The sequence below is a fragment of the Dromiciops gliroides genome, chromosome 6 (genome assembly GCF_019393635.1).
Source record: "Dromiciops gliroides isolate mDroGli1 chromosome 6, mDroGli1.pri, whole genome shotgun sequence".
Taxonomy (NCBI): domain Eukaryota; kingdom Metazoa; phylum Chordata; class Mammalia; order Microbiotheria; family Microbiotheriidae; genus Dromiciops; species Dromiciops gliroides.
The window spans coordinates 97,650,288-97,670,838 of record NC_057866.1 but is presented as its reverse complement, the minus strand read 5'-3'; the positions used below and the strand labels follow the sequence as shown (position 1 = coordinate 97,670,838).

At 42.9% G+C, this 20,551-nt stretch overlaps 1 protein-coding gene across 3 annotated transcripts in view; it reads right to left on the bottom strand.

The window, feature by feature from the left end:
• Window positions 1-19,681, bottom strand: part of FAM53A (family with sequence similarity 53 member A) — a 112,162-nt gene extending 92,481 nt beyond the window's left edge. For 2 of the 3 annotated variants that reach the window (XM_043972781.1, XM_043972784.1), the window contains exon 1: window positions 19,226-19,681. The gene's annotated coding sequence lies outside the window, so the exon portion shown is untranslated. Of the gene's footprint in view, window positions 1-10,680; window positions 10,790-19,225 lie in introns of all 3 variants that reach the window. The other variant, XM_043972782.1, reaches the window with a different exon arrangement.
• Window positions 19,682-20,551: the final 870 nt, after the last annotated feature.

The following is a 20,551-nucleotide window of genomic DNA, read 5'->3' as shown; positions in this document are numbered from 1 at the left end:
GAAAATACACACACACACACACACACACACACACACACACACACACACACACACACACCAGAACCATTTCCTGAACGCACAATCACCTTGCAGCTGCAGCAACAGGTGCCTCTCACAAGATGGGCCCTGCAGCCCTACCTTTCCCCTTCTCAGTATTACAGAAGAGTCATGGATTGGGTGAGAAGCTTCATTAGCTGTCTCAATACATTCTTCCCCCCCACACACATACCCACTCCTGTTTTGAACTTTCCTATACTGTCAAGGACACCACTATCCTCCCAGTGATCCAGGTTCAAAACTCCTGTATCATCTTCAACTCCTCACTCCCCCTTACCTAACACAGCCAGCTGCCAAATCTTGCCTCTTCTATCACAATATCACTTGCATCTGTTCCATTCTCTCAACTTATGGAAACAGCACCCTAGTTCAAGCCCCTATGACCTCTCACCTTGACTACTGCAGCACCTCCTAAGTGGATCTCCCACTCTCAAATCTCTCCCCTCTCCAATCTATGCTCCATGCAATGACCAAAGTGATTTTCCTAAAATGCAGGTTTCACAAGTTATCTTCCTACTCAAACTCCAGTGGGTCCCTATTGCCTCTAGGATCATGTATTTCATCTTTATCTCATCCTTTAAAATATCTATTTGAGAGTGGAGGATCGATGGAATAGGTTAGGCACAGGAGACATAGTAGTAAATGACTTTAGTAATATACTGTTTGATAAACCCAAAGACTCCAGCTTCTGGGATAGGAATTCAGTATTTGACAAGAACTGCTGGGAAAACTGGTTTTGGTTTTGGTGCTGCTGTTTTTCTTTATAAGAATCCAAATCATTCCCCAATTGGGAAATGGTCAAAGGATATGAACAGGTAGTTTTCTGATAAAGAAATCAAAGCTATCTATTGCCATATGAAATAATGCCCTAAATCACTATTTTTGTTTTTTGTGAGGCGATTGGGGTTAAGTGACTTGCCCAGGGTCACACAGCTAGTGTCAAGTGTCTGAGGCCAGGTTTGAACTCGGGTCCTCCTGACTCCAGGGCCAGTGCTCTATCCACTGTGCCATCTAGCTGCCCCCCTAAATCACTATTGATTAGAGAAATGCAAATTAAAACAACTCTGAGGTACCAGCTGACACCTATCAGATTGGCTAATATGACAAAAAGGGAAAATAATAAATGTTGGAGAAACTGTGGAAAAATTGGAACACTAATGCATTGTTGGTGGAGCTGTGAACTGATCCAACCATTCTGGAGAGCAGTTTGGAAAGCTATAAAGCTTTGCATACCCTTTGACCCAGCAATACCACTACTAGGTCTATCTATATCCCAAAGATATCATAAAAAAGGAAAAGGGCCCACATATACAAAAATATTTATAGCTGCTCATTTTGTGGTGGCAAGGAACTGGAAATTGAGGGGTTGCCCATCAACTGGAGAATGGCTGAACAAGCTGTGGTATATGAATGTCATGTAATACTATCGTGTTGTAAGAAATGATGAGCAGACAGATTTCAGAGAAACCTGGAAGGACTTGCATGAACTGATGAGTGAGCAGAACCAGGAGAACACTGTACACAGTATCATCAACATTATGTGTTAATCAACTGTGATAGACTTGTTTCTTCTCAGCAATACAACAGTAAGAGATAGTTCCAAAGGACTCATCATGGAAAATGCTCTCCAAATCCAGAAAAAAAATACTGTGGAATATGGGTGCAGATTGAACCAGACTATTTCCTTTGGTTTTGGTGCTGTTGTTTTTCTTTTCTGAGGTTTTTCCTGTTTGCTCTGATTCTTCTTTCACAGCAAGACTAATGCAGAAATATGTTTAATGTGATTGTACATATATAACCTATATCAGATTACTTGCTGTCTTGGGGAGGGGGGAGGGAGGGAGGAAAATTTGAAACTAGAAATCTTATAAAAACAAATGTTGAAAACTATCTTTACATGTAACTGGAAAATAATAAAATACTTTTATGGAAAAAAATTAATTAAAAATATCTATTTGGTGTAAGTTTCAAAATGTATATGATTAGTACAGTGATATAAGTATGTCATTTATAAATGAATATGCACATATTGTGAAATCAAAACTTTTTAACTGACAAGGGTGCCTGATCAGAAAAGTTTGGAGACCCTCCTAGACCTTGGGTCTAAGCCAAGATTACGATGGATGGTGGCAAGGGGAATGAAGGAGGAGAGAGATGGGAGAGCTGCTGAAAAGAAAATCTGACACACATGATCTGAGAGAGGGTGAGAAATTAAAAGCAAGGGAGAGAAAAAGGTCATAGATAAGCCTGTGTGACGATACAATACAACAAACACTGGGGCACAAAATGAGCGGAGCTATCACACAAAGAAAGAAATCGGAAAAAGTGAGTTTCAGGAGAGATAATGAGCTCCATATAATACATGTCGAATTAGGAAACTGCACAGAATGTCAATGGACAATACTAAAGACAAGCACTGAAAAATCCTCAAAAACTAAGGCTATTTGAAACACACAAACACACACACACACACACACCCCCAAGGAATTCCTAATCAAATTGAGAGGCTTCACTCTGAATGCTGGCCACCGAGGTCATGTGGCCATTTCCCTTCAGAAGGGTTCCAGAACAGTAGGGAAAGGACCTGTGCTAAAATATATATGTATGTTTACATATGAACATGTTCACAATGAGAAAAGCAATGTGCTGGAATATAGAGAAAATAGATTTGCTTAGAGGCAAATGAAATTCACTTTCCCAATTCTAGTTCCTCAAACCAGTCTGCTCCCATTGCTGACTTTTCTATTTTATACTGGTCTCTTCATGCATGCAGGATAAACCAGTATACTTCTCTTTACAAGGAAGGACTGAGGACTGGATTTTTCCTATGAAGTTTCCAAGTTATTTTCCACCACATGTTCTCCTGCAAAGACAAATGAGTGCAGGAGAAGGAAGAGAATCCTAACGATCTTGCACCTTGGTCTGACGTCAAGTGCTTGCCTTTTTCCCTAATCACCTATGGCCGCCATACATTTCAATTTGTTTTTCTTCAACTACTTGGAGCAGTCAGTGCAGAAGGCAGGCATCCTCACATAGCATATGAATGTTTGGACAAAGGAGTTTCTTGCTGTATCACTTATCTTGAAAGTACACAGAAGAGACACAAGGTATAATATGCTCAAGTTGGTAGTTCCTATTTGTAACCCTAACTTGCTTTCAAGTCAAAACTGAACATCTATAATTTGTTGCAAAAACTAAGAAAATTTACAAGTAAAATTAATATCCAATTCAAAGAAAATAAAACTTGTTTCTAAATTACTAAAATTATATAAAAGCCAAGTTATTTCCTCGAAGGCAAGGAGGTCACAGGCCCTCTGCAGGACATGCAAGTGCCGGGCACAACACTGAGCAGACACAAAGAACTCGATCAATCTGTCAGTTGAGTGACTGACTGACTTACTGCAAATACCAGATATATGTGCACGCTCTCTATCATAAAGCAATAGAGCCAGGCTATTACCAAATTCAGACATCCAAGTGTCTCCTGGCCAAAATGAGGAGGAGCACAAAGGATTGCCAACAGGTTCCCTGCACTCCCATCTCTTCTGTGGATGGAGGCCTAAGGTGAGTACAGCAAGAACTAATACGATGTACATAGTAGAGGCGTAAACCGCTAAATAAGAGTTTGTAGGTAGGGTGTGGAGAGGAGAAAAATCAAGTTTCATGAAGGGGCTGGTACTGAGTCAGGCCTTGAAGGAGGTAGCACAACTGCAGAAACGAGAGGAGAGAACTCCTGACGCAGGAAACATCCTGAGCAAAGGCACAAGGGAAGGAAGGAAGAACATGTCCTCAAGGAACAGAAAGGAGTCTAGATTATATTTAGTAGGCAAGAAGTAACCAATAAAGTTTTGTTTTTTTTAAAACGGGGGGGGGGGGGGGGATGATCAAAACTGAGAGACAGGAGGATTTACCAGGCAGCGATCAGCCATGTTGGGGAAGAACTGGAGATGAAGAAAGGGACCAATGAGAAATGTACTTCAACAGCCAAGGGGATGGTACTATAGGCAACTGGTGGGGCAGCGGATAAAACCCTGGCCCAGGAGTCAGAAAGACGGAAATGCAAATATGGCCCTAGACACTTTACTGTGTGACCCTGGGCGAGTTACTTAACCTCGGTTTGCCTTAGTTTCCTCAACTGTAAAGTGGGGATAATAACAGCCCCTCCCTCCTAGAGGGGGAAGTTGTGAGGATCAAATGGGACACTATTTATAAAGTGCTGAGTACAATGCCAGGTCCCTAGCAAGAGCTAATAAATGCTTAATCCCTTCCTGTCCACATATATGGGTCAAAATTAAAAGTAGCAGCAATGGGAATGGAGAAGAGGGGGTCAATGTGAGCGATGCAAAGGGCAGTAGGGTTGGAATGGGGGGCCCAAGGCTCAAACCCCAGCTCTGCCACCACTTCCATACAGAACTTCCCAATTTCTTCATCAGAAGAAGGGAGCAGGACCAGACGGCCTCTACAAATCCCCCCCAGCTCTAAATCCATGCTGCTACAGCTGAACTGCCATGGCCTGGTGAGGAGCAACATGGAAGCTGAAGATAGCAGCAAACAGGTTTCAAGACCTGCAGGGTGAATGGTATCCCATTAAGAGCAATCGGAGAGAGGAGGTGAATACGGGGAGAGACACACACTCACACGTATATATTTGGAAGTCATCTTGGAGGTGATAACTAAAGCCACAAGAGGGGAATGGTCATCCATGGCAGAAACCTTGGCAGGGCAGCCTGATAGGAGAAGTGGGGGAACCAGGAAAGACGGCAAGCCAGGAGAGGAGTGTCCTGCAAGCTAAAGCAGGTGAGCAGGAGGTCAGGTGGTGGGTCCACAGCGTCCAAGGCCACACGGATCCCATAACAAAGACCTTCCCGGTGACTCTGGAGACATTATTTCATGGCCTCAGAGGTCACCTCTTAACTACTACTAACACCCTTCTAAACAATCCAATAGTCAGATACTGCTAAGTTCTCTCACTCTGCAATGGATCATTAGATATAGATAGGTCTATATCAATAGACCCATTCATTTTTATTCTCCAGAACATGAACAGCCCCTGAAACCAATGTCAGAGACAGCTAAAATGGGATTCTTTCAGCATTTAGCATTGCTGACCCCTCTCCTACCGATCTAGTCCTTAGCTTTTTCCTATTCGCTATAAAAATCATCATATCTAAGAACTGATTTCTAGAGCTTTTTCAAATTTTTGCTAAGTGCTATGTAATCTCACTGGATCCTCACAACAACCCTGGGAGGTTGAACACTATTATCCTCATCTTACAGATGAGTAAACTGAGGCAGAGAGAAGTTGCCTCTTTGCCCAGGGTCACACCACTAGTCTAAATCCGAATTTGAACCCACTGAACTACCCAGCTGCCTTTCCCCTCCTCCTTCCTAAGTGGGTTGTGGTCATGAACCACATCTTGAAAGCAAATACTGCAGGAATAAACTTAAGTAGTCTCCATTTTAAAATCCACTTAAATATGAATTATTCCATTAAATGAAACTTGCAGGAAGAGAACAGATAACCAGAAATGAAAACTTCTCTTCCCATAAGAGACCACTGATACACACTTATGAAAATAATTATATGCAACATTCCGTGAGGTGTTAGGGCAGATAAAAATAAGCAACATGCAATATCTGACTTTAAGAATATAGATAAAGGGGGCAGCTAGGTGGCGCAGTGGATTAAACACCGGCCCCGCATTCAGGAGGACCTGAGTTCAAATCCGGCCTCAGACACTTGACACTTACTAGCTGTGTGACCCTGGGCAAGTCACTTAACCCCCATTGCCCCGCCAAAAAAAAAAAAAAAAAAGAATATAAAGGACTTACTATGTTCTAGGAACTATGCTAAGAGCTGGGAATACAAAAACAACCAAAAAACAAAAACCCTACCCTCAAGCTGCTTACATTCTAATGGGTGAAGACAGCATTACAGGCCGCTGGGAAAGAGGAAGGTGGAAAGGAACATATAACTAGGGGCAGAAGGGGGTTCGAAGACTGGCCTGTGGACAGCTTCGTATCTCATAGATTTAGGTGCTCCTCTAACAAGTGAGTCCCACTTCTCATCCTATAAGAATTGCTTCCCGGGGACAGCTAGGTGGCACAGTGGATAGAGCACCGGCCCTGGAGTCAGGAGGACCTGAGTTCAAAGCTGGCCTCAGACACTTAACACTTACGAGCTCTGTGACCCTGGGCAAGTCACTTAACCCCAATTGCCTCAATAAAAAAAAAAAAATTTAAAAAAGAATTGCTTCCCACTTGACACTTACTAGCTGTGTGACCCTGGGCAAGTCACTTAACCCCCATTGCCCTGCACAAATAAAAATAAAAATAAATAAGAATTGCTTCCACGCCATTCTCCAAATCCTCCCTATAAGGTTCCCTCAACATGCCCCCCCAATATCTACTGACATCTCACGAGTAACAGTGGAGAAGTGCGATGTCTAAATCTACTACATGCATCACTCCATGCTCAGCTCCGCCTTTTCTGTTCATGTATCACTTCGATATCACACAGCCAGTGTGTGTCAAGGCAAGACGTGAACCCAAATCATCTCCTGGGCTGCTTCCAGGCTGGCTCTGATCTGTATGCATTCTGTATACACAGCTGATACAGACATATTAAAAACCAATGGGAGGGGGCAGCTAGGTGGCGCAGTGGATAGAGCACCAGCCCTGGAGTCAGGAGGACCTGAGTTCAAATCCGGCCTCAGACACTTGACACTTACTAGCTGTGTGACCCTGGGCAAGTCACTTAACTCCAATTGCCTTACCAAAAAAAAAACAATGGGGGGGAGGGGCAATGTGGACCTCTGATTTCTATTTCTGGCAAGGAAATTCCTTCTACCAATAAAAATTAGCTCATGTGTAATTTTGCATTTTAGTAAATTGCCAGGGGCATTCAGAGATGAAGTGACTTATCTAGGGCTATACAGCCTAAGAACACTCCCAACTGAGAATCTGTCATCTTAGCTGTACTCTCTCCTTTCCACTTTGAACCCAGGTTTCTCCTGACCCCAAGGCAAGTCCCTCCATTAGGAAAGTTGTCTCCTATACATTAGAATAAAAGCATAAAGTCTCTACAAGGTGAAATACGGGAAATCCCTTCCTACAGGGAGTGGCAGGAAATCATAGCAAGAGTCAAAGAAGCCTTCTTCCTTCAAAGGAAGCACACACTGGTAAAAGCATAAAATTGTATATCATTTGAGCCAGGCCTTGAGAGATGGGAGGGAGAGACAGCAACAGAAGAGATGGGGAGAAATAGTAATAGAGACTGGAGGGAGAAATGAGAAAAGAGGCAAGTCATTCCAGGAGAAGGATGCAGCAAAATGGCCAAATAGCCAAGAGTAGAGAATAGTCAATAATCAAGTATTGGCTGTCGATGACATTTAGGAGGAGGGGAGAAGGCTCAAAACTTAAATCGATTCATCTGAAGTACACATCTGATTCATTTTATACAATTAACTAGAAGGTTGGGCATAAATCAGGCTTTTGTAAACAGAAATTAAATATGCATTAGAAAACGTCTTCCTTAGAAAAATCTAGCAGAGAATGCCTTAGTAGACAGTATGCTCCCTAAGGGCAGAGATGGTATCTTATCTAAAGTTTGTATTTTACCCCCCCTAAAAAAAGTTTGTTCAACATAACTACCTCATTTCATAACTTCAGACATTCCTAAGATGTCTCTGACCCACAGCGTGTTGTACTTCAAAACAGGGCAGGCTTACATTTAAATATAAGAGTTGGCTCTAAAAATGTTTTTAAACCTTCCCCTGACAAGATGGCAAACTGCTACCTGCAAATTCTTCCTCCCCCTCTCTGACGCAGTAGGAAGAACACTAGATGTGGCACCTGGCTTTCAATCCCAGCTCTTCCACTTACTGACTTTTCTGGGCCTCAGTTTTTCTCATCTATAAAAAAATGGAGGTGAGTCAAGTGACCTTAAAGGGCCTTTCCAAGTGAAAAAATCTAGGTTCTGATGATTTCACACACTCTCCACCAAACAGGAATCGTCACATATAATATTTGGTGAGCCACCTTTAAAGTCTCTCGCTCTATTTGCACTAGCATGTTGTCTTCCCCCAAAAGAATGGTGTCTATCTTTGAAGGTGAATGAATAAAGCAGCTATACAAATAGGCATCTGCTACCCCTGCCCTGGGCGGGACCACCCTGCAGGCTCCCTAAGACACCACAAACTCACTGCGTGGACCCTGGAACAGGAACCTGGCTTCCCCTTCCAGCTCTCCAATTCTATTGCATCATGTACTCAAAGAGAAAGGAAAATATACTTACTTAATTATCAAAGGAAAAAAGCGGAAACTACCTCCTGATTCCTCCCCTCTCTTCCCTTGCTCACCCATCAGGCTATTTCTACCACCTCACCTTTCCAGCCCTCCAGGAAACAAAGGAAGAAGAGATGAATTCCCAGGTAATGTACCCACAATGTATAGTAACTGAAGTAGACAAGTACTGTTTACCATTTTAAAACTGAGCAACTTATTCAACCTTATAGACTAAGAAATTAATATTTACAAGCTAAATAAAAACATTGAACATACATACTATTAACATTTTAAATGCAGGCAATAACATTAATACTAGCAAACAAGTAAATGGCATAAAGGTAGGGACTTTCTCTCAAGTCTTTAACTTTCCCAGTATTTTGTTTTCTAACAATAATTTCTGTGTGGCTGTTTGTCACACACAGGTGGGCTGTGCACTTTCAAACCTTTTTTTCTCTACAATCATTGCTTTGGCGGGAACAGAACAAGAACAGCTGTTCCCATTTACATGGTGATCTAAGCTTTGCAAAGCTCTTAGTCCCTGTCACTTCTCACTCCATACTCACAACACCCCTTATAAGGCAGGGCCTATTATCCCCATTTTATAGATGAGGAAGTATAAGAGACCAGGCTTGAGTGCAAGGCTTCCTAGCACTGCAGCCAGTACTGTATAGAAAACTAGCATCTGAACCTTTGTTGATTTTTAATTACCATGAGTGTTGCCTTAAAGAGCAGTCTTCTCAAATTCTATATACTAATAAATTTTAACAAGATATCATTATTCAAAAAGGAAAACATTAAAATAACTGGCCTGAGCAGCTAGATGGCGCAGTGCATAAAGCACCAGCCCTGGATTCAGGAGGACCTGAGTTCAAATCCGGCCTCAGACACTTGACACTTACTAGCTGTGTGACTCTGGGCAAGTCACTTAACCCTCATTGCCCTGCCAAAACAAAAACAAATACAAACAAAAAAAAATAACCAGCCAATTCCTCAACTGATAAATGGTTAAAAGGATATGAAGAGGCAATTTTCATAGGAAGAAATCAAAGCTCTCAATTGTCATATGAAAAAATGCTTTAAATCACTAATAAGTAGAGAAAAAATAAAATGACTCTGAGGTTCTACCTCATGCACATCACAAAGTTGATCCAAAAAACCCAAAAATGACAGATGCTAGATGGGCTGTGACAAAATAAGTATATTAATACACTGCTGGTAGAACTGTGACCTGGCCCAGCTATTTTGTGTGTGGTGTTCCCCCCCCCCCAGGCGGGGCAATGAGTGTTAAATGACTTGCCCAGGGTCACACAGCTAGTAAGTGTCAAGTATATGAGGTCAGATTTGAACTCAGGTCCTCCTCAATCCAGGGCTGGTGCTTTATCCACTGCGCCATCTAGCTGCCCCCAGCCCAGCTATTCTGGAAAGAAATTTGCAACCATCCCCAAAAAGCTATGAAAATGTGCTTACTCTCTGACCCAGTAATACTACTACTAGGTCTATGCCCCAAAAATATTTTTTTTAAAAAGGAGAAAAAATGGGCCTACATACAAAAATATTTATAGGAGCTCTTTTTGTGGTGGCAAAGGATTGGAAACAGAATGGCCATGAACTAGGAAATGACTGAACAAGTTATGGTATATAAATGTGATGGAATATCACTGTTTTCTAAGAATTATGAAGGCAGTGATTTCTGAACAACCTGGGAAGACTTGTATGAACTGATGCAGGATAAAGTGAGCAGAACCAGGAGAACAATTTATACAGTAACAACAATACTGTAAGAACAAATTACTTTTGAAAGACTTAAGAACTCTGATTAACACAAATACCAACCACATTCCAGATGATTCATGTTGAAACAAGGTACCCACCTCCAGATAGAGATGATAAACTAGGGAGAACAAACTGAAACTTGGCCAATGAGAGAAAATTTTTTTATTCAACTATACAAGTTTGCAATGGATTTTATTTTTCTTGTTTTTCAATGAGGGTAGAGGATGGGGTTGAAGGGGTAGAGAGAATATGAACCTAAAAACAAAATAAAATTGAATTTTAAAAAACTAACTGGCTTGGCTATTGGATCAAACTCTAACTCACTAACTTACCTTCTGGAATCAAACTCGAAATCTGACCTCATTAATTAAGTCCACCTTCAGGAAGAATAACCCCTAAGGTTACAGTTAGGAAGATATATGCTGCCATCTTGTCTCTACTACAGCAGTTGTCTTTTCAAGGACCCAACTTTTCCAATTTTGGCCAAAGCTCAACTTATAGCAGGCATCTGAATGTAATGTACCAATATCCTCTAATGTGACTAAGCTGTCGTTACTTAACTTTTCAACTAGACTGGAAGCTCCTTGAGATCATGTCTTCTCCCTTCGCAAAGCTAGTAGCCTTTGACATAAGAGGAATTCATTTGATTTGTTTTCTTGAAACCACAGATCTGGAAAAAACATGGGAACCATTTACTGATTACTTCTAGACAACTTTCTTACAACCCACTTTTTAGACACCCAAACAAGCCACCATTACCAGGCTGTTAGCAAACTTCAAAACTTTCTAGTCTATCCTTTTCTGTCCAAGGGTACAAGTGTCACTGGTATTATTAGGTGACATTATCTGGTCAATTAAAAAAAAAAGATCTCGAATAACAGGGAAAAAAGTAAAAAAAAAATAAAAGAAACCTCATTAGCATAGATTGATGACTCCTTTAGAGTGAGGACTGTTCCATTTTTGTCTCTGTAGCCCTAGCCCCTGGCTCACAGTAGACACTTCTAATAAATGTGAATTGACTGAACAAAACCAGGCACAATTTTGAAATATGAAAAACTGTATGATCCAGAGAAGGTTCAGAGGCCTTCTTTAGCATAAGAGAAAGGCTGAAGAGCAAAAAAAAATGTTCAGCACACATAAGCCCCACAGTGGTTAGAATTCCTTGAGTGGAGTTCATTTTCAGAACCTTTTTTTGCCCTGAGCAAGGCTCAGAGCTGCCTCTAAGCCTGTTTCTCCATCCTTAAGTGAAGGTAATATTGGCACTACCAACATTTTGTAAACCTTGGGGTGTCACAAAAATATGGGAGATTATTCGTATACTACCAAGATGGCATCACCTAGTAGGACTGTGGCCATGCTCCATACAAGTAATCCACATAGGAAAATAAATGAAATCACCCTAAGAGACAGATGGGCAGGGACCAAATGCATCATCAGTTGGAAATAAAGTTAAGTACAAAAGCAGTGGGGAGAGGCCAATGAAAATGGGGCCCATCTCTAAGGCTTCAGAATGACTACCCCTTCACAAGGATAGTTCATAAAGCACATCACAATGCCAGTACACAGGCACAGTAAATGCAAATCGGCTGAATTTCCTCGACTTTGTTCCAAAGTCCCCCTGACTACCCCTTCTCCCTAGAACAACATTTACAGGTTCTATTTACTGTATTCTAGAGATGACCAAAATGTGACCCAAGGATGTAAAGTAACTTGCCAAGGTTCTTCTGCAAAAACACAACCCAGGGCTTTACTCTCCCTCCACTAGATTATAATTTAAATGCTGATGCTTGTCTCTTATAACATAGTTACTTCCTAATACACCTGCTCCCACCTGACCCCCAGAGAGTCCCTTGTGAGGAAGATGGCAAAGCCAAGACCATGAATACGATCACTGTATTCAGTGTACCATTGCTACCTAAAGGAAAAAAAGTGTGTTTCCTTATCTCTCCTCTGGACTAAAGAGGAGAGAGGGCATTTAATCTGAGTTCAGATCCTTCTAGTGTAGCTTTCATTTACATTACACACATGCTTTACATTGTTCTCCTGGCTCTGCTTTCTTCCCCACTAAGTCCATAAAAGCCTTCCCAGGTTTCTCTGAGCTCACCTTAGTTATAATATTACATTATAACACAATTTGTTCCGCCATTCCGCCATCAATGGCAACCAGAGACAGCTAGGGGGCACAGAGGATAAGGTACATCTGAGTTTAAATCCTGCCCCCCACACTTCCAAGCTCTCTGTCCTTGGGAAAGTCATTTAACCTCTGCCTGCCTCAGTTTCCTCATTTATAAAATGGGTATAATAACAGCACTTACCTGCCAAAGTCATTGTGAGATCAAAAGGCGGACTATTTGTATGGCCCTTAGCACAGTATCTGGCAGACAGTAGCTGCTTAATAAATGCTTGCTTCCTTCCTTCTAATGGGCACCCCTCCTTGCTTCCTGTTTTTTTTTTTTTGCTACCCACAAAAAGTGCACTTTGAATACTTAGTAGCTTATGCAGAGTTTAGCATTGCCAGATTTCAGACCATATAAAGTAGTCATCAAAACTATCTGGTACTAGGTAAAAAATTTAAAGTAGATAAGAACAACAGAAAAGACAAGCAATGAACTAGAAGTAGTCAGACTATAAACCCCAGAATACAAGCAACTGGGGAAAGAACTTCAAATTAGAAAAGAAATGCCCAGAAACTAGGAGGCAGTCAGGCAAAAAGCAGCTTCAAACAAGCATCTTAAACTATTTAACACAGTAGGTGGGCAACTTAAACATAAAGGGCCTCATTAAAAAAAAAAAAAAGCTAACTGTCACAACTATATTTAGAGGAAGAATTCATAACCAGATCTGGAACAGCAGTGGTCACAAGACAAAACACACAATTTTGATTGTATAAAAATCAAAGGTAATTCGACCACAACAAGGAGCAACCAGACTAAGACAAGCTGTTGAGTAGGGAGAAAAAATATCTTTGGCTTGAACATCTGTAATAAAAGTCTGATATCCAAGAGTTACAGGGAATTGGCAAAAATGCATAAAAACTAATGGCCATTCCCCAAGAAAGGTAGAAAATATGAGTAGTTTCTAAAATAAGTAAAAGCCTCAAATCAATAAGAGAAATGCAAAGGAAAACACCCAGGTTTCAGGTCCCACCTAAGCTGGCACTGAGTGGTAAAGAGCTATCTATTTCCATAGTGGAGGGGCTACAGAAGCCAAACACACCTAAGGTGAAGCTAGGAATTAGTCTGGATCATTCTGTAAAATCATTTTGGAGAAGAAATTGCCAAAGTGACTGTGTGTGATCCCACAACTGGGTCTATACTGCAAGAAGGCCAAAGATGGAGGCTAACGGAGAACACAGACCACTGACTATTTCCTCTGGAGTCCTGTCTTAGAGCCACCTTGGCCATTACCATTTTCTAACAATACATTTGGGATACTTTCCCACCTTATTTCCTATTACTTTGTCTCCAGGCAGGGTGAACAGAGAAAGCTGGCCTGAGAGCAGGTTAGACCCGGGTTCAGTCCTGCCTCTCCACAAGCTGACCCTGGGACCCTAGGCAAGTCACTCAAGCACCTCTCCAAGGCTGTAAATGGCCAAGCTGCATTTCCTCCCCCAAGAGCTGCCAGTACCAATGAAATCAGAGGAGCTGTCCCTGCCCCCTTCAACAAGCATTCTCTCTTTGGAGCAAACTGGTCAGCACTAGCTTTGCTCAGTCTGTGAGGGGCCATCTCCGGCTCCCTCTCCTCCTCACGTGGCCCTGTGAAAGCCCAGGAGTCCTCTGCTCCTTCCCTACCTGCCCAGGGTACTCTCCCTCCAGGCATTCTGTACGTGCGCTTAAGCCCCAATTCATCTTTATCTCAGTATTGCCATAGCCAACATAATGCTTTTCACACTATAGCTGCTTAATGTTAAATCAAATTGAAATATAGCTTAAAGGGAAAATGAATACACACTCTAAATTGTTAAGTTTCTTCTACCTTCTTAAAAAGGTTCAAAATTATCATTCTAAGTTTAGCCAGAGGAATACTGATTTGGCAACTGTGGAATGAATTTAATGAATTAAAAAAACCTAAAATTCCCTCAACTTTTTTTTTTTTTTGGTAAGTGAGGCAATTGAGGTTAAGTGACTTTCCCAGGGTCACACAGCTAGTAAGTGTTAAGTGTCTGAGGCCGGATCTGAACTCAGGTACTCCTAACTCCAGGGCCAGTGCTCCACCCACTGCACCTAGCTGCCCTTACCTCAACTTTTAAAATAATTTTTTCCCAAAAGTCACTTGAACAAAATCTTTAAACATAATCTGCTTTGTTTGCAAAAACGCCATGGCCTTTAAATAAGAAAAAAAAAGGCCAAAATAGAGTATATAATCTCCAACATCCTTCTAACTGTGAATCTATGAAATTCTATTCCTTCTCTCATGGCTTTTTAAAGGTTGGAAGTAAACTAAAAAAAATCATCTGATCTAACCCCTATATTTTACAGATCAAAAAAATGGGGAGCCAAGAAGCTGCTTAAGGTAACTTGCCCAAGGTTACCTGATTGAATATAGGTCCTCCACAAAGCAGTGAGTGGTCCAGCCAGCATACCCGGCTTCCTGGAGGCCCAATTGGCACTATTTCCTTAATGCTACAAATGTTCAAATCTACTGATAATCTCATTATTAACTGGTTAATGCTTCAGGGAAATAGGATTACAAATAGAAAAATACAAGATTTCAGGAAATGCTAATTTCCTTACTATTTAGAATTAACTTAATTTAGAGACCTTAACTCTAACATCCTCAGATATGCTGATGATTCTTACATAGGTTATAGAGGTTTCATTTCAGAGACCTCACATTTATTTTTATTATGGAATGCTAGTGTGCTTATACCAATGATTACAGGAAGAGACTCAGATCAAATTGACACTAGTGTTGATAAAGCATGCAAGCTAACTAAATCTTACACAGATATATGGTTTTGGTTTTGGGGGTTTTTTTTTAGTGAGGTAATTGGGGTTAAGTGACTTGCCCAGGGTCACACAGCTAGTAAGTGTTAAGCGTCTGAGGCTGGATTTGAACTCAGGTACTCTTGACTCCAGGGCAGGTGTTCTATCCACTGCGCCACCTAGCTTCCCAACAGATAAATGTTTAAAACACTGTTGTTGAGTCATGTCTGATTTTTCATTACCCCATTTGGGGTTTCCTTGGCAAAGATACTAGAGTGGTTTGCCACTTCCTTCTCGTTTTACAGATGAGGAAACTGAGGCAAACATAGTTAAGTGACTTGCCCAGGGTCACACTGCTATTAAGTGTCTGAGGCCATATTTGAACTCAGGTCTTCCTGACTTCAGGCCCTGCAGCACTATCTACTGTGCCACCTAGCTGCCCTACAAAACACTGGCCTTTTCCAATAATCCACCGTATTCCAGAACTGAAATCTTGAGTTTCAAAAAGTCCATGGAATAGATACAACTGGTAGAAATACAGAGTAAGGGGGAAAAGTTTGCAAGAAATGAGAAAAATGCACATGGCAACTGGAAAAGAGAAAAAATGTCCCATAAACTTTTTAAGTTATATTTTCTCCTTTGTATATAAGTATAATAACGAATAATTAAAAAGGAACTTGATAAGACAAAAACCATGACAAAAAGACAACTCTGATAACAAGATTGTGACATATGTACTGAATATCATCACGGAGAAACAGCAATACCTGTACTTTTAACTTTAACTTTTGCCCAGTCAGAATTCACTCTCATAATTTCTTCCCCTCCTAAGAGACATATTGTGTTTGGCCACAGGCCATGTCAAAAGCTTCAGCTAAATGTTTGGCAGGTAGTAAGTACTTGATCCTCTCAAAACCTTTCTTCTTGTCATTGAACTTTGTTAAAAGTGTTAACCAGGATCATAAAATTATACTCTTACCTGGCTCTTGATTTCTCCCACTTTTAGGACCTTCTTCATTTAAAGTCATTTTCCCTTAAAATCTTTAGGGAAGAACCCTTTGGAATAGACAGTAAAAAAATGTTTTTACTCTTCTTAGCTCAGTTTAAAAAAAATAGTTATCATTTACTTCCCAAGGACATCTAGCCTTTAGTTCAGTTTCTATAAAACCATAAAAAATAAGAAGCTATTTCACCTAGTTCTCTGAGATTATGAGAAAAAAATAAAACTGAAACTTGGGAGATCAACCTTTTGTGTGAGGAAAAGACCAGCATATCCTAAAAGGGGCACGAAGAATAGTCTTACATTTATCTCTTCAAAGAATCAAACTGGAGCATACTTATTTCTGTTACCTGAAACTTCCTGTTACCTTTTAAAAATCACATATTAGACATTAAAAAGCCTAAAAAATATCTCTACATTGGAAATAAAGCCGTACTTTCAGGAAATGACAATCAATTAAAAAAAAGAACTCCGGCCAAAAGTGTGCATTTGAGGAAATTGCATTATTGCAGGAAATAAAGAGCCAAGACGATCTGTCTAAATTATTTCTCATTTGCCTTTTGAGGTATAACTTGGCAGATCCTGTATAATTGTATAAGTGAAAACTTGTAGATAAAAAAAGATAGACATGAAAAGTCTAGCTATAAAAAACAGGAAAGGGTCCCACGACACCCTCTAAAAATGGGAGAAATAGAAGCCATCTAGTAAATTATTTTAAATGCCACTGAAAGGGAGAACAATTTTTTTAAAAATCAATGTCAGCTTTCAAAGAGGCGTCATAACATTTATTGCAGGAACAAAGATCAGGAGAGGAAAGTTTTAAGTCCACGTGTTTGTAAAGGGAATAATCTATCAAACCACAGGAGGTGGCAGTTCTGCCACCGTTATTGCTGTCAGCACAAAGGAATGCTTGCAGAAAAACAATGGCTGCCAGACTCCAAGGGAATTCCTATGAAAAAGAAAAAGATATGAAATAAGGCATATTCCTCTCCCCAACGAATAACTTCTTTTCTAACACTCATATTAAGCACCCCAACTTTAAGATAAGCAGCCAAAACTTATGGAGTCACATCTGAAGTTCTGGGCGAAATGCAAGCCTATCTATCAAGCACAGACCAAAGGCAGACTCCCCTTCACCCCTATTACTTACTATGAGATACTTCCATTTGTAAATTTCTTACAAGCACTTTGGGGAGGTGCTGAAAGAACCCACTTTCTTTATATTACACATCTCACTTTACACTACCTTAACATGCAAACTAAAGAAGTAGAGTCAATATTTGTTCATTCTATTAGCATAGGTCCCCATACCTTAAGTATATTCAGAAATAAGCCAAAGAAAGAGTTTTAAATTTAGTCAACCCACTGAACATCAAGGCAAGTCCAAGAAGTCCTTGTTTCTATAAAGGATTTTAAGTCATTGTGTCTTGATGTTCTAAGAACAGAAACAGGTACCCTATTTTAAGCCTGAAATTATGTATCCACAGTATGCTTTAAAGTTAAATGGTAAACTTATCAAAACAGCTATTATATTTAGATTTCAATAATTTTATTAAACAAAAAAGTCAGAGGTGATAGAAAATAAGAAAGTGAAATCCAATGCAAGGACTCAAATTATTATCTTTCTAGAAAGTAAATAAGTTCTTAGAATTTAACCTGATCTTCCTGGCTTACCAAAGGGGCAAACTTCCAACTGTCTGTTCACTTAAGAACTATTTAAAGCAAAGAGCCTTATTATCATTATGGAGCTGTGCATCGAAAATACTGCATTACCTGTTCAATTCACTGTTACACGATGATTTAAAACCCTTTCAAACAAAATTTCCACCTATGTATGCTTAAAAGCAATATAACAGCAATGACTGGAATTAACAGCTTTTAGTGGCTAACTTTAAAGTAGGTGTAGTGAACCGGAAAAGGGATTCAAGCAGCTGGTTCAACTCATCCTGAGGCCTACGACTTCATGTGCACATTAAAAATCCCTAATCTCTGATCTACTCTGACTCATTCAGAATACTAGTTCCATCTCTGTTGTCACCCTTAAGTACCGTTATTACTACAAAGATCTATTTTGAACCATCTTCCATTAGGACTGGACCGATCTGCTCATTAACCTCAGTTTCAGCCAAAACACTGAAATCAAAATTTCCTCTCTTCTTAGAAGTTAAAAGTAGCTAAAACATTTATCAAACCAACAATTAAAAAAACACATTAATTTTAATACTTTTTATTAAGCACCCATCACATGCGAAAAAAGCATTACATTCTGAGCGCATTTTCTCTCCTTGGAATAGTTTTAAAATTTTTTTCTTCTTCTTTCAAGGCCAAATACCGGATGGTCCAGACGTTTCTTTCCATGAGGTTGCTTATCAATGATTAGTAAAAGGTTTCGAGTTGTTCAACCACTTTGTTCAACCTCTTTCCCGAAAGTGCTGCCAAGAACCCAAAAGAAAGTCTTGCAAAAAAAAAAAAAAACCAAGCCATAAAATTCCTGCAACTATCTTAAACTAATTCGTGGAAACCTATTTTGTTCATTTTTCAGATGGTGTCACTCGAGGTGCAAGGCAAAGGACCAGCCCGTGACAGATCGCTGCTGCCCATCCAGCCTGGGAGAGCAAGGCTGGGCATGCACCGCTCGGAGGAGCTCCTGCCTGCCTCGGGGTTGCAAGGCACCCGGCAGCCGCCAACCCAACTCTCCTCTGCACAAGCTTTCCTTTTCCCTTAAAGCCAACACCCCCACCCACCTCCCTCGGGACTCTCCCGGAGCGCCCGAGTCCGGGGTCCCGGGGAAGCGTGGCCCACCCTCGGAGAAGGGCGGCCCTTACGAGGGAAGCTCAGTTTCTCCATCTGAGAAGTGAGGGGTCGGCCCCTCCGGCATCTCTCCAAAGCCTCTCCTCTCCACCCCCCGCACCCGCGATCTCCTGCTGCACCAGCCCCAGAGAGTAAGACTTAGCAAGTCGAGAGAGAAGCTAAGCCGACCGGGGACCGACACAAGAACGGGGGAGGGGGGTATAAAGAGGGGGAGAAGGGGACAGAGAAAGAGAAAGAGAGAGAAGTGCACCAAGAAATGAAACTTAATTTGTTGTTTTAAATGGAAACCAAGCCCTGCCTGTGCTCAGGACCCGGGGAGGGTAGCACGCGCGGCTCGCGGGACGGATGCGGGGCGCTCCGCAGCGGATACCTGTGGCTTGGGCACGGCCGCTGGCAGCGGGAGCAGGGAGAGCAGCGGCAGCCGGGTCCTAGGCGCTGGAGCGGGGCTCGTGCCCCGAGGAGGCAGAGCAGGGAAGGGGAGCCCCGGGGACAGGGGCAGCTGCTGCCGGCTGAGGGGAGCCGGGAGCCGAGGGCGGCCGTGGCCGTCGGGGGGCCCGGAAGTGGCGGGTACTGCGCAGGGTGCGGGGGTGCGGGCGGCCCGCGCTCGCCTCCGCCGCTGAGGATCCCCCGCCGCAGCCCAGGCCCGGAGCTGAAGCCGCGCTGGCCGCCCGCCCTCCTGCATATGAACGACGACGCTTCCCCTCAGCGGCCGCGGGACAAAATAGACGGCGACGCCCCGCCCCCTCCGGCCGCCCTCATTGGCCGCCCCCCTTCGCCCTCCGCCGCTGCCATCAGCCCGTCCGGACCCGGCCGGGGCCCTGCTGCCCTTCTTCCTTCTCCTCCTTCTGCCCTCCTCTTCCTCCTCTTCCTCCTCCTCCTCCTCCTCCTCCCGCCACTCCCGTCTCCGCTCCCCGCACGCAAGCCATCGGGGGAAGGGGGCGGGGCTCATGGGTCCCGCCCCCTTCACCTTGCTACGTCACGCCCCTCCCCCGCCCACCCGGCAACGTGCCGGCGATGAGCCTTTCCAACCGTGCGGTCATAAGCGCGTGCGCGCGACTCCTCCCCTCGTGCCCGCCCTCGGTCCCGCCCCTTTCTCCTCCCCTCGTGCCTGCTTCCTAGTCTACGCCGACCTCCTTTCTCTTTCTCAGCGCAGCTCCTCACCCCGCCCCTTATTGGCGTCATCCGACAACGGCCTCCCAGAGCCCGGATACGCACGCGCCCGACTTCTCCCCGCCCCCTCAGGCCCTTTCTGTGAACAGCAAGCAGGCACGCCCCAATTTGGAGCTCTCCCACCTAGTCTTGGAGAAGGGGGGTGGGGGACGAAGGATTGGGAGGAGGGAAGGGCGTTTAAAAGGCGGGGCCTCCCAGGCGCGTGCCGGGCGGGCTTGCGTTCCTCGCACGGCACGTGACCCCTACCTCATTTCCCCACCCCACCGCTGTCTCCCACGCGAGACACACTCACACTGGCCCACCCACCCATCCCCCGGCGACGCATGCGTGTGGCTGAGCGCTAGGTGGGGTGGACCGGAGTGACCGTTGGGAGGGCTGGAGCAGGGCGCGGAGGGGCGTTTCAGTCACCGTGTGGATCGTACAACGTGGCGTTCTCCCCTCCTCCACCCGAATTTGAGGTGAGAAGTCGAGGGTCTTCTCAGTCTTCTGTACCATCTTAAGGCTTCACACGCGCGCTTGCGGGGGT